Genomic DNA, 13,846 nt, shown 5'->3' on the forward strand with positions numbered 1-13,846 from the left:
CTAATTTTATTTAATTTTAATTAAATTTAAAAACCTAATAATTTAAGTATTATAAAATTTAAGAATGTAGGTATGAAAATATGCTTTTTAAACTGTCAACTTAAATACAGATCAAGTATTTCCAGTGAAAATTTATTATCTAGAATGGTATGTGCTTTAAACACAGTGGGTTGCAAAGGTTCTATATAAAAAGCAAATATCTCATTAATAACTGTTTTAAATCAATTGCTTATAGAAATATTTTAAACAAAACATTATGAAGATTTATTTCACCTGTTTGTTTTCACTTTTTTGTTACTTTTTTTTTTTAAATGGGGCTGCTAGAATTTTTCTTTGGCCTTGAAAGGCATTCGCTATTATTTCTTGCCACAACAGCTCTGTTCCTTGACTAGAAAGATCTTCCAGCTGAAAGAACTTCTAAGATCATCTGGTTTTGTCAAAGGATGGCAAAGAAGATTCATGTACAAAGCACAATCTATTTAGAAGTCCTGAATTAACACATTGTTTTGAGAAGAATGGTGAGGCAGAACTGAGCCTAGAGAAAGAATACTAAGACTGCTGTCTGTCATGTTGCAGAAGACAGAGGCAATGACTATCATTATGCAGAACTGCTAATGCTAATGAAGTCCAATACCCATCTCTCACCTCAACTTAAAACATGAGAACCCGTAGAAGGAAGGACCTGAGAAGTAAAGAGATATGTTGAAGCAGGATAGTTAGCAGAATGGTGACTTTAAAACTCAAGCCCCCAATTCCATCTCTGCTTTTTATTTTATATAACAGTTGCCTCTCACCACATTTATCATGAGATATGACTATACCGTCTGCATAACTATAAACTATTGCTTACAACACATTGTATACATGCAAGTTTACACAAAAGATATATATTGCTTTTTCTTTCATATAAATATTAATCTACATATAATTTTAATGGTGTTATGGCTGGATGTGAGGTGTCCCCAGAAAGCTCATATGTGAGACAATGAAGGAATGTTCAGAGATGAAATGATTAGACTATGAGAACGATGTGTCCTTGCATATTATGTTATCTCTGGCTTATTGCACTCAAACTGTCTTTGCTTCCTGGCTGTCTCAAATTGATCAGGTTTCCTCTGCCATACCCTTCTGCCATAAAGTTCTGCTTTATCTCTTGTTCAGAGTAATGAACTCAGCTGATCATGGACTTAACGAACAAAATTGTGAGCCAAAATAAACGTTTCCTCTTCCAAGCTGTTCGTCAAGTACACTGGTCACAATTACACGAAGCTCACTAACACAAATGGTTACTGAATGGTTTTATGTGTGTGTGTGTGTGTGTACATATATGTGTGTGTATATATGTGTGTGTGTGTGTGTGTGTGTGTGTGTGTGTCAAATGTAGCTAATGCGACCTTATTTTCTAATTTTATTTAATTTTAATTAAATTTTATACATACACATATACATTCACACACACATATACACATTTCACTCCTGGATATAAATTCCTAGAATTGCTAGGTTCACAGAATACATTGTCAAATTGCTAACAGCATTTGAAAGGAATATGACAAAACTATAGAAAACTTTTGGGATCAAAAATATTATTACAGAACAGGAATTTTTTTGCATGCCCAAGGGGGAGGGGGAGAGACAAAATAAGCCAAAATGAATGACACTATGAAAAGCAGAGAAAATATCTGGATAAACCCTGTGTGCATAAACCCTTGATCTGGGCTTTTCTGTCTCTTTTATCCTGGCCCATCTGACATAACAATATCTCATCATTGGTTCCTTCCCTGATTACACTTGATGCAGACCATCTTTTAAAATATTTATTATTTTTATTTCTTGTTCTATAAATAACTTTCATAACCTTTATCTAAATTCTGTACCGACTCTCCTGTCATATCTGCTATAAATGTGATTTCAGATTTGCAAAGTAAAAATCATATTTAGGGCAATCTTCTGTTGTCATACACAGTATTAGATTTTCAGGTATTCAAAATAATCTTGTCCTTCTGGTATTTGGTCATATCATTTTCATCACCAGAAAAATAGTCAGTTGCTAAAAGAATGATTTCTTCTGTAAGCCCCAAGCTCAACTAATAATTTCCCCCCAAACCTAGAAATTATTAACTGTAATTCTTCATTAGTCTTATTGTATGTTAGTTCATGGTGTAAGTTATTTATATTCAAATGTCTAATTCCCTTAGTGAGTCCACTCTTCTTACAACGAATGTATCTATTATTAATTAATGCCAAATGCAAATGGACCAGAAGGGCCTCTATTTTTAAATTCTCTTCTGGTTTTCTCCATGAGTTACTTACAAGTAATACTTTCAAATATATACGGCAGCTTTTTGACATTAATAACTTGACTACTTCTGATAATAGAACATAATTTCTGAGTCAATTCCCTATATTTTGTGAGACAAAATGGCCAAATTCATGAACAGTGTTAATAAACATTTTTTGTGCTTGAAAAATATGTGCTATATATTGTTTGATTGTTCTTTATATATCCATTATATTAAGCTTGTTTATTGAATTTGTTAATGTTCTTCACAGTTCTACCAACTTTCTATTTAGAATGGAATTATTAATCTTCCTAGTGAAACAAACCATTTATGAACCCGTAACAACAGTCTAAGGATCTTGTAGAAAAAAACAAAAAGATAACTAGTAAATATTTAACTTGTACTTTATTTTTTTTACTTTCAAACATTCTATGTTCAGATTACTTATGCCTTTAACAAAAAAAAAAAGGTTTCTTTTAAAGGTAGATAAACTGTCTTTAACTATAGATAAGTCCATTTACAGGAGCTGTGTTAATGGATACATTCACATTCATTTCTATAATCTCCCTTGGCATCCCTGTGCTAGTTTGATCATCATGTTTTGTATAATTTAGTGGTAATCCTGGATATTTCATCATGTATACCTAAAAATGTGAAGCCTAAAGTCATCAATAATTTTTATTCATTTCTCAAACAAGGCAGACTCTTTAGAATGTCTGAACTCTGATTATCCATCTCTTATACCCATGTATAAGTTTTCTATGATTATAATTATACTTGGATTTTTTTTAACCCTAGAAATTACCATTATCGATGCTACTCTGAACAATCAATTTTGTATAGATTTATAAATACATTCTTTGAACTATTTATTTTTGTATTTCATACATCCTTCTGGAATCTTGATTTCTTTCTGCAGAACATTCTCTAGGGCTGGATGTTGCTCTGTGGTAGAGTGTTTACCTAACACGCACAATCCTAGATTCAATCTCCAGCAACCACAAAAATAAATAATACATAAATAAATAGAAAAAATTAGAGAAAATACTTTGTAAATATACTCTTAAGAGTCTTTTGTTAGTCAAAAGTCTTCTTGTATCTTCAGGAAATGACTTTATTTTACCCTTCTTGAAAACAACATTTTCAGTGGACAAAAAAAGATTCCGGACCAATACCACTGTCTTCCAGTTTTCCACTGTTTCTGGTAAAAAGTGAGCAATCTGTAGAATGTTTCTTTTGGATACTTTCAAGATTTTCTCTTCAATTCTTCTGTTTTTCAGGTTCATTATAAGAAGTTGTATGTATGAATTTATAAAAATTCTTTCTTGGAATTCCTAAGCCTGTAGCTTAATTTCTAATTCCTTGGATTCTATCTCTTCTCTCTGAAAATGGCTTTTTCATTCTCTCTAGTCCTTGCTTTTGGGACCCCAGTGAAGCATCTTTAATACCTTTTCACACTACCTTAGTGACTTCTCCCAGCCTTCTCTCTGAACAGCTGTTTAACTTCTTTGATTTCTATGTTTTACTTATTCCATCTTAGCCATAACTAATCTTCCTATATTATTCACTTCATTTATTGTATGTATCATTTTTGAAGTTCTGTTTTTTTTTTTTTCCAAACTGGTTTGGTTAATTCTGATGCTCTCTTTTTTCAAATGCCTTCTCAATATTCATTTCTTTAGAAATACATATTTTATCTAATAATTAGAATGACATAATATGTACCTCTAATTCTGTTATGATGCTTGCTGCTGGCTTGTTTTCTTGGTGAAATTTCTCCTATGTAGTTGGTAAATTATTGATTTAAGAAGTAATGTTGTGGGCTGGGGATGTGGCTCAAGCGGTAGCTCGCTCGCCTGGCATGCGTGCGACCCAGGTTCGATCCTCAGCACCACATACAAACAAAGATGTTGTGTCCGCCGAAAACTAAAAAATAAATAATAAAAAATTCTCTCTCTCTCTGTCTCTCTCTTTCAAAAAAAAAAAAAAAACAAGAAGTAATGTTGCTTGAGCTTTTACCTTTGTGAACTCTTTGAGGCTAGAACAGAAAGCTCATAGTTACAAGGAAGATTCAAATTTGCTTCTGTCACATAGTGGTCATAAACCAACCAGGACCTGTTCAATTAAATTTAAAATTTGAACCACACAAGTAATATGAACTAGAGGTATTACATGAGTGCTGTATGTAAATCTTAAGGTATAGTTAATTATTCATCCTCTTGTCCCATCTGTTACCCAGGTGGAGAAAGTAAAAGATGTCCCCTGTTTTACTGTATATAGGGTTCCCCCTCCATTAAAGTACTGAAGATTTTTTTTTTGTTTTTTTTTTGTTTTTTTTTTTTTGTTTTTTTAGGAGCTATGTGTTATGCAGAAACCCTCTCTCACCTTATTTGACCACAGGCTTTTGACTTATCATTCCTAAGCTTGTTAAAATACAGCTCTAGGATGGCTTGGGTTGATTGTTCACCCTGGAAAAGGCATATGCCACTTACTCTTGTATTTGAGCTTTCTTTGAAAAATTCTCTTTGTATCCCTCCAGTTCAATCATGCACTAAAAAGTTCTTTAATATTTTCTCAGGAGTTTGAGGTATGCTAGGAGAGATTTAATTGAATATCTATTCTACCATATTATTAAAAATGGAATAACTAACCTGGTTCTTTATCCTTCAAATGTAAAACAGCTCTGCACATATTATATGCATCATTAATGCATAGTGAATGCTTCTGAGTGAATAACAGAGTAACTATTTCCTTATTAAAATTTCCCTATAAAGATCTCTGTATATTGTACTACAAATGGCGATGTATGAACCACTTTTGTGAGACAGTGAAATTATCAGAGCTAAACCCTCACTCTTCTGCTGACTCATGTTTTACAATATATGTTAAATAATATATTGTAACATACTGTAATTGAAAGTCCAAATAACTAGTTCAAATACATTTAAACAGCCTCTGCTTTTCAGAGGATAGATCATTACCTCCCAAAAGTACCAGTCATTTTTTTTTTAGCTTTTATATCTTAGATGGACCCAGTATTTTTGATGTGATTTAAAACAAATCAGAAAAGCAGAGGTATCATCATGACCTGTTTGAAGTTCAAGTTGTGAACAAGTCTCATTTTTCCTAGAACTAAATAACTGAGGATGGGAGCTAGAAGTATGTCATATTGTTAATTAAATATAAAAGAAAAGAACAAAAGTCATTGTTTCAGATGTATTTTGGTCCAGAATATGAGCATTAGGGTATTTTCAGCAGAGCGAAAAAATTTATGTAGATTTGAGTCCTGAAAATAATATACTCATTATAATGTATGCTAATAAAAGTGGACCTAAAATATGGACTTTACTCACCAATTCCCATGTAATATGTACTCTTTGAAAAACAAGTCATCTGTTACACTCTCTTGTGCTGGTTTACAATACTAATAAGACATATTTTCTAAGACTTTGGAAGATAATCCAATTACATGGATTATAATTGATCACAGAACAATGACTAAAAGAAATTGGACATCATGAAAAGTGCAGTGGATGTAGACAAACTAATATTTTAAATCTGCTTCTTCTGTATCACTTCTCAATTTCTTGGATACTGTCTGGGTCCTGGTAAGTGTTAAATTTTTTTTGCATTATTTTTACCTCGATAAACCACGTTTGCTCCTTAAAAGCATCCTGACTTAAAGATCATGCATGTTTGTTCTACGGCTTTTTCTTATCAGTTACTACACCTAGTTTTATCCATCCTAGAGCTGTATTTCAACAAGCTCAGAAATGACAGAACAAAAGGCTATGGTCCTGCCAATGTCTCCTACATGTACATCATCTAGTTTTTACTACATGACCCGTTCCTGATAATAAACCATTATAATGATAGAATTCACAAAGTTCCACTTTGGCTACCTTACTGAGAAGATGGAAGTTCAGATGAGAGGGCGAATTCATTTCTATTCTATGTATTGTGAAGTCATGCTAGTCAGGTGAGGCAAGTTGCAAATTCACAGGGTCTGTTATATCTTACTAAGTGTTAAGAGGTTGTATTCTCTTTCTCTTTTCCTTTCTCCTTGTCTCCTCATCATATTACTTAGTAAATTTTTGTCCTTACAAAGGAGTTCATGTGAACGGAAATATTAACTTATTTGAGCTTTGACCATAGAACTAAAAAGAAGATCAGTGAGTATCTCAGCAACAACGTGGAGACATCAGGACACTGCCAATGGAACTGCTTGAAGGTCCAGCTTACACTTGTAGGGAATCCAGCCATGGCAAGTGGAAGGAAAATGACTTTCTCTTTCCTTCTTTTCTTGCAACAAACATCTTCATCTCTTTATGGATTCTGTCTACCCTCACCATTGCTATTCCTGTCTGCATCTGGCATGCTCCTTCTTTCTTGCAGATTTTAATGTAGTATATGTCTATGTGAAAACCATTTAAATCTATTTTGAAAGCCCTCTTAGGAAAGAGGAGAGCAAGTGACAGGGATGCATTCTCCAACATATGGCCCAAAACTGATTTTTGATTGCTCATATTTTGCCTTACAATATTACCAACCTGTTTATAGAGCACTCTCCAATTCTTGAAGTATTATTTTTTCAAAATGAACAGAAAAAAACTTACTGCTACTACTAGCTATTCAGAAAAATTAAAGCAAAACTTATAAAAGCAAACTTCCTTATCATCTCTGAATTGTAAACCTCCACTGGCTTTTTAAATTTTTATTTTTTATTTTTTGGGTACCAGGGATTGAACTCAGGGGCACTCGAACACTGAGCCAGATCCCCAGCCCTATTTTGTATTTTATTTAGTGACAGGATCTCACTGAGTTCTTTAGCACCTCGCTTTAGCTGAAGCTGGCTTTGAACTTGAGATCCTCCTGCCTCAGCCTCCCAAGCCACTGGGATTACAGGCATGGGCTACGGCACGGCACTAGGACTCCCCTGGATTTTGATTAAATGTTCAGAAGCTATTCCTCTAGCTGCACAAGTTTGTTCTGGTTCTACCCAATGTTTACCATTCCCAACTATGCCTATGACTTGGCAAAAATTCTTCTTTTTTTCTGTTCAGACGTCTTCCTCTCCTTCATGCATAACAGTGGGATTTATTGTTACTTATCTGTACATATACATGATAGCACAATATAATTTGGTCAGTATCACTCCCAGGTATTTCCCCTTTCTCTTCCTTTCCCTTTCCCTGTCCCTTTCCCCTACTCTACTGATCTCCCTTTGATTTTCATGGGATCTTCCTGCCACTTTTCTTTTCCATTTTTTTCTCTCTACCTTCAACATATGAAAGAAAACAGATGACCCTTGACTTTAGGAGTCTGGCTTATTTCACTTAAGATAATGCTCTCAAGTTTCATCCGTTTTCCAGCAAGCGACATAATTTCATTCTTCTTCATGTTTGAATGAAACTCCATTCTGTATACATACCACATTTTCATGAACCATTTCTAAGTATATTAACCTCGTTTGATTCTCACATCAACCCTGTGGAGTCAGAAAAACATACTTCTCTTATTTTATAAATGAGAAAACATATTATGTCAGATGGCAATTGAAAGGTATAAAATGTGGCAGGACAAGAACTAGACCAAGGTCTCCAAGGCCTTTAGAGAGTGACTCTCCACCACTCCAGTAGGATTCCTGAGGCCCTCATTGCTAAGGCCTGTAATGACTGCCAAGATTCCATGACTTCCTTATCTGCGCCTTCCTCTTTGCCTACTGTCAACACTCTGTGGGGTAGAGGCAACTTCATCCCTTCATTAGTACTAAGGACAGGATATTTGACAGTGTATGTTGTAGAACTTCCATGATACATTATTCAATTTGAGTTAGAAGAAAGAAATAATAAGAATCATAAAGGTAAAAACTTAAATTTTTTTTAATTTTAAAATGAAATCACAATTTCTTCTGCAATGATTAATTTTTGTGAATAATGAACATAATAATTTCTCAAGTGACTGCAATTGTGCAAAGTTCAAAAGACCCTAAAACCATTCCATATTTTGTTACACTGGGAACAGTCAAGAAAATTTGCTCCAAACAACAAATAGGTATATTAAATAACTCAAGAATATGTTCACAGAGTCTTTTTTTTATTCTAAATTTTTTATCAGTCTACATTCACAGAGTCTTTGACAGCCTCTTATTGAAAATATCTTAAGCATGAAATTTACAAACTATGTTAGTTTTTATACTTACCTTGATCATCTTTTTGGCTTTTAGGAATTGATACACAATATTTGAAGACATTAAATAAAATTTTGTATTCATGGATTGGTCTAATGTTTGAATATGTAGTAAGAAAGGAAAAGTATATTTAATAGTATTAAGTAGTAGTAGGTCACCACTGTAAACAGTATCAGATATATCAAATGTAAATGACTAATGAAATTTCTTTTTAAGAAAGTAGAGTATTTATTTTGGTTTGTTAAAAGTATTATCTGTGTAAAAATTGGTGAAGTCTGAATAAATTCTGTAGATTGTATTAATGTCAATTTCCTGTTTTTGATACTATACTACAATTACATAAGTTATCATATGGGAAATTCCATAAAAAGGTTCAGAGGACCTCTACTATTTTTACAACTTCCTGTGCATGTATGATTATTTCTAAGAAAACTAGTAAAATAATCACTGTAAGTCTAAAAATTGTAGTTATTTGTAGGATCAGTTGTGATTCAAGATGGATACTCAGACATTGCACAAATAATATTGACAATAACAAAAAAGTCAAATTAAGAAAAGACAAGTGGCCAATACACTGCTTTAAAAGTATTTTCTGGGCAGGGGCCAGGCAGTGGCTCAGCAGGAGTGCGCCTGCCTGGCATGTGTGAGGCACTGGGTTCGATCCTCAGCACCACGTGAAAATAAACAAATAAAATGAAGGTATTGTGTCCATCTACAAATAAAAATATTTTTTAAAAAAGTATTTTCTGGGGCTGGGATTGTGGCTCAGCGGAAGAGTGCTCGCCTAGCACAGGTGGGACCCGGGTTCAATCCTCAGCACCACATAAAAATAAAGGCATTGTGTTGTGTCCATCTACACCTAAAAAATAATTTTTTAAAAGAAAAGTATTTTTTTACCTCTGTCACTTTACTTCATTTTCTTCCTCTCCAGCCTAGATCTTTGAAAACTTTATCCCCTTCATTCTCTCTACCCCAGCCTACAAAAATAGCTTACTCATTATTAACTAAAAGAACATAAATATTATATTAATATGTCTAAATGAATAAAGAAATATCTTGGTTGATCCAGAAAATCAGAGTTTTCCCCAAAATAATGATGAAGTATAGTATATCCCAAGTTAGGCATACATGCAGGTATGTCAACAGTCGATCAGGAGAGTTGCCTGTCTCCTAATCAATCTTCTTTCCCCATTCCTCTATCCCTGAGATCAACAACAAAGCAACAGAGTAAAGAGATCCCAGTAGATGAAATATGCCAATCACAACGGTGGAGCAGGGCTCCTTTTCTTGGCTTCCTGGTTGGTACTCCAAATTTATACCTGTCATACTTTTTCTCTTGAAATGATTAATTTTCCATGTAGTACTTGAGTTTATTTCTATGACTTACGGTTGCTCATGCCTGTCTGTATCCCCAGGTGATTCTGCATTCTTTCCCCTTTCGATATAGGAGCATAAAATCCTATTCTTCAAACTGTCTAACCTCTTCCCAGAGGGTTCTGTGTAGTCTTCTTAAACTTAGATCTACTAGCTTTTACTCCTTGTAGTTGGAGCTTTGGAAACAATCTCATTTTCCATAACAAATGGAGGAAAGAGAAACTGTTTCACCTCTTGTCTATAAATAAATAGAAAACACTCATTCAGTCAATCAATTTTGGGTCTGTTCTTGGTGAGCTGCAAGTCGAATGTTTTCTCCTAGATGTTTGCAATTATAAATGTGGAAGACTCAATTCTTCCCTGGGACTGGAGGGTTTAACACGATGTTTCTTTTGCTCCCTGGACATCTGTCTACTCTACTGAGGTCAGTTCTCATTTTAGTTAGCTTTTTCGTGGCTGTAATGAAAAGACCTGACAAGAACAATTAAAGGAGGAAAAGTTTACTTGGGGGCGCATGGTTTTAGGGTTCTCAGTCCATAGAGAGCTGGCTCTATTCTTCAGGGCTCAAGGTGAGGCAGAACATCATGGCACAATAATGCAGCGGAGAAAAGCAGTTCAGGACACGGCCACGAAGAAGTAGAGAGAAAGACTACTTTTAATTTTTTTACAAAAATAAATCCCCCAAAGGCACCTCCCCAAATATGGGATTAATGCACTGATTAGGTCAAATCTCTTATAATCCAATCATCTTACACCTAAACTTTCTTGCATTGCCTTACACATGAGCTTTGGAGGGACACCTAATGTCTAAACCAAAACAGTTCTGCCTCTAATCCAAGAAAATGAAAAGATAACACTTTTTCTTAAGTAAGTTGTGAACTGTTGGGGAATGTTGCTTTTATTTTATTGAAAATTCTCACAGTATCTCCCGATATTTTAGTTAACAATATGAGTCCCTCCTTCTTTTCTCCATTCCAAATAATTCGCATACTATGTCCTAATCATTTTTGAAGTATGGAACATGCAAAGTTGAATACTTTAAGGCTGTGATGCTCAAAATCCTTGTAGAGAAACTTCTGAGTAAAAGATTCAAAAAAGCTTTTTATCTATGTGAAAATCACTTTGGTTGAACTTCTTAGCTCTGTTCTTGTTGATATTTGATATAGGTGGCGTGTTGGCTACAAGCAACACTGCTTACAGTAAAAATGAAGCCAGATTGGTGGGAGATCTGTGACCAGGACTATAAATACATAAAGTCTTTGCTTTGACCTTCTTAAAACAGACCCTGCAAATAGAGTGGGCCTTTTCTTGCATGGCCTTGGAAGCCATATTCATAGGCAATTGCAAGAAATATTTTTCAAATAAACATGTGGCTTCTAAGGCAAAGTGATTCTCATATACACCCATATGGCTCATCTTGCAAAATTGAAGAGCCACTTTGAAAGCAGTGGTTGGGGCAGCAGAGGAGCATAAAATAGCTCTAGGACTGCTGATTACTCTTTCTGAAGAAATATAGCAGATATTTCCCTACTGATATGTTATGTTTCTATCATTAGAATTACCTCTGGAGACCTAATGAGCTCTGTGAGTTTGATTGACCAATTGTAAGACTTCTGCAAATAATTACCAAGTATTCTGGTATATGTCAGTCAAGGTTTATATGCAAAATGTTATAAGAATTTCTGCTCTAGTTGTTCTGGTTGGGGTTTAGTGCTTGTGAAAATGCTTGGTATGCAATACAAATAATTTCTTCCTCCTAACACCTGAACTGATTTTCCTATAATTTCATATTACCATAATTAAAAGAAAATTTCATAATTAGAACCCAGTAAAGCATGAAATTTGAAGAGTAGACTGAGTGTATATGCTAAGAGACTGGGAAAAGATCTATAAAGATAGTGAAAGAAATAATGACCTGTATCAAATTATAATTTTTATTTTTTATGGTCTATTTCTTTCCATATATAGTTGTCTTCCTCAATGTACACTAAAAACCACCTCACATAAACATTTCTAAAGTAGAAAAACAAGAGGCTCAAATGCTAGACTGTACCCTAAGTAGACAATATATCAACTTACTTATATTCCTGTTATATAGTAAGCTCACTTTTATGAACATTATTATAATGACCTACTTAACTACATCTAATGAGATGGTTACACCCATGATCTGACTTATAATTAATTAACTCTTCTGAATCATTCATTCAGCAAATATCAAGTAAGTACCAGTTACACGCTCAAGAATGTATTAGTCATTCAGGATTCAAAAGTGAGAAAAATAAACATGATATGAGGTAGTTTCAGTGAATTTTGTTGGCTAAGAGATGCTAAAAAATAGAAAATAATTCACTAGTCTATGATAATTAAATAGTAAATATATTTATAAATTTGCTATCTGTTTTTGCTAAAATATCATATAAGGTACTATTCAAGACCTATGCATTATAAAATAGGTTAAACATACTTGCTTTGCTCAAATTCTGTTAATGATTTTGGAGAAAGGTAGTATTATCTATGTTTGACTTCATGCTGCTAGCGATTGCTTCCAGATCATGACCAAACTGTCAAAACACTTCCAAAGATTGGACTTAATTTGCAAGGAGCAAAGGCTGAAAATAGGCAACTATTATATAATCCTATTTGTCTGAAATACAGGTAAACAGTGGCTACTGAATTCTCATGCAAGGGCTCCCTTGATGTTACCAAGTTAATTCTGCAAGACACTTAAGAGTCTGAGAAGTCAGGTGATATTTTGCAATCTGGGCAAGAGGTCCTAAAGCATAGACAAGAAGCCCGAATGTGTTATATTCACTGAGCTATTACATCACTATTTCAATAGCTATTCCTGGTTCTCTTTACAGAGTTCCTCAGAGTTTTGTCCACACATGCTGGGTGCAGTAGCACATGGCTGTAATCCCAGGAACTTTGAAGGCTGAGGCAAAGGTTCGCAAGTTCTAGGCCAGTCACACAGTCACAGCAACTTAGTGAGGCCCTTAAGCAACTTAGCAAGATGCTGTCTCAAAATTTAAAAATGAAGAAAAAAAGGGCTGGAAATGTAGCTTGGTGGTAAAGTGCCCTTGAGTTCAATCCCCAGTACAAAAAAAAGAAAAGGAAAGGAAAGGAAAGGAAAGGAAAGGAAAGGAAACAAAAGGAAGGAAGGAAGGAAGGAAGGAAGGAAGGAAGGAAGGAAGGAAGGGAGGGAGGGAGGGAGGAAGGAAGGGAGAGAGAGAGAAAGAAAGAAAGAGAGAGAGAAAGAAAGAGAAAGGAAGGAAGGAAGGAAGGAACAAAGAAAAGAAAAAGTTGTTTTGTCCACACATATTGGAAGGTTACCAATATTATGGAATTACTAAATAATTAAGGCACACCTCCCTTCAAAACATACAATTTATTATCATCTCTAATTATAAATTAAATGATTAGGATATATCATATTTCATTTAGAAATAACATATAAGATGGATTTTATTATGATGCTACTATCAAGAGGTGATAGACAGGAATGGGCAAATACTTTCTGTAATGGGCCATGTAGTAAATATTTTAGAGTTTATGTGGCCACACAATCTCTTACACATAGTCCATTTCTTAACCCTTTGAAAATGTCAAAAACATTCTCAGCTGGATGGTGACTGGGAAGATTTGACCTATAACATGCATTCCCCTGACCTCTGGCTTCTAGGCCTGGAGGGTAAATACATGGACGGTAAATACACCCATAGCCACATGGATCTTCTTGGTAGCAGAAAGCACATGTTTCTGTTTTTTCTACCTCTACTTGCTAAGACTTGATATTGATAATGAATAAACAGTAAATGTATATTAATCAACTCAGTAAATACAATTTTCAATTTAGACATCAAATCAATGAAGGTAGTAAGAATCTCTTATCGATTACTTTGCCACAGAGTCTTACCTATCTATTATTCACCAGATAGTCTCACCTATATCCTCATATTTAATTTTACTTGATCTCCTAATGATTGTGTACTGCGCACAT

The 13,846-nt window shown here is 34.3% G+C and overlaps 1 protein-coding gene across 6 annotated transcripts in view; it reads right to left on the reverse strand.

The window, feature by feature from the left end:
• Positions 1-13,846, reverse strand: part of Pcsk5 (proprotein convertase subtilisin/kexin type 5) — a 432,587-nt gene that overhangs the window by 270,303 nt on the left and 148,438 nt on the right. The gene's annotated exons all lie outside the window — the stretch shown is intronic.

This window comes from Ictidomys tridecemlineatus, chromosome 4 (genome assembly GCF_052094955.1).
Source record: "Ictidomys tridecemlineatus isolate mIctTri1 chromosome 4, mIctTri1.hap1, whole genome shotgun sequence".
NCBI classification, from domain to species: Eukaryota; Metazoa; Chordata; class Mammalia; order Rodentia; family Sciuridae; genus Ictidomys; species Ictidomys tridecemlineatus.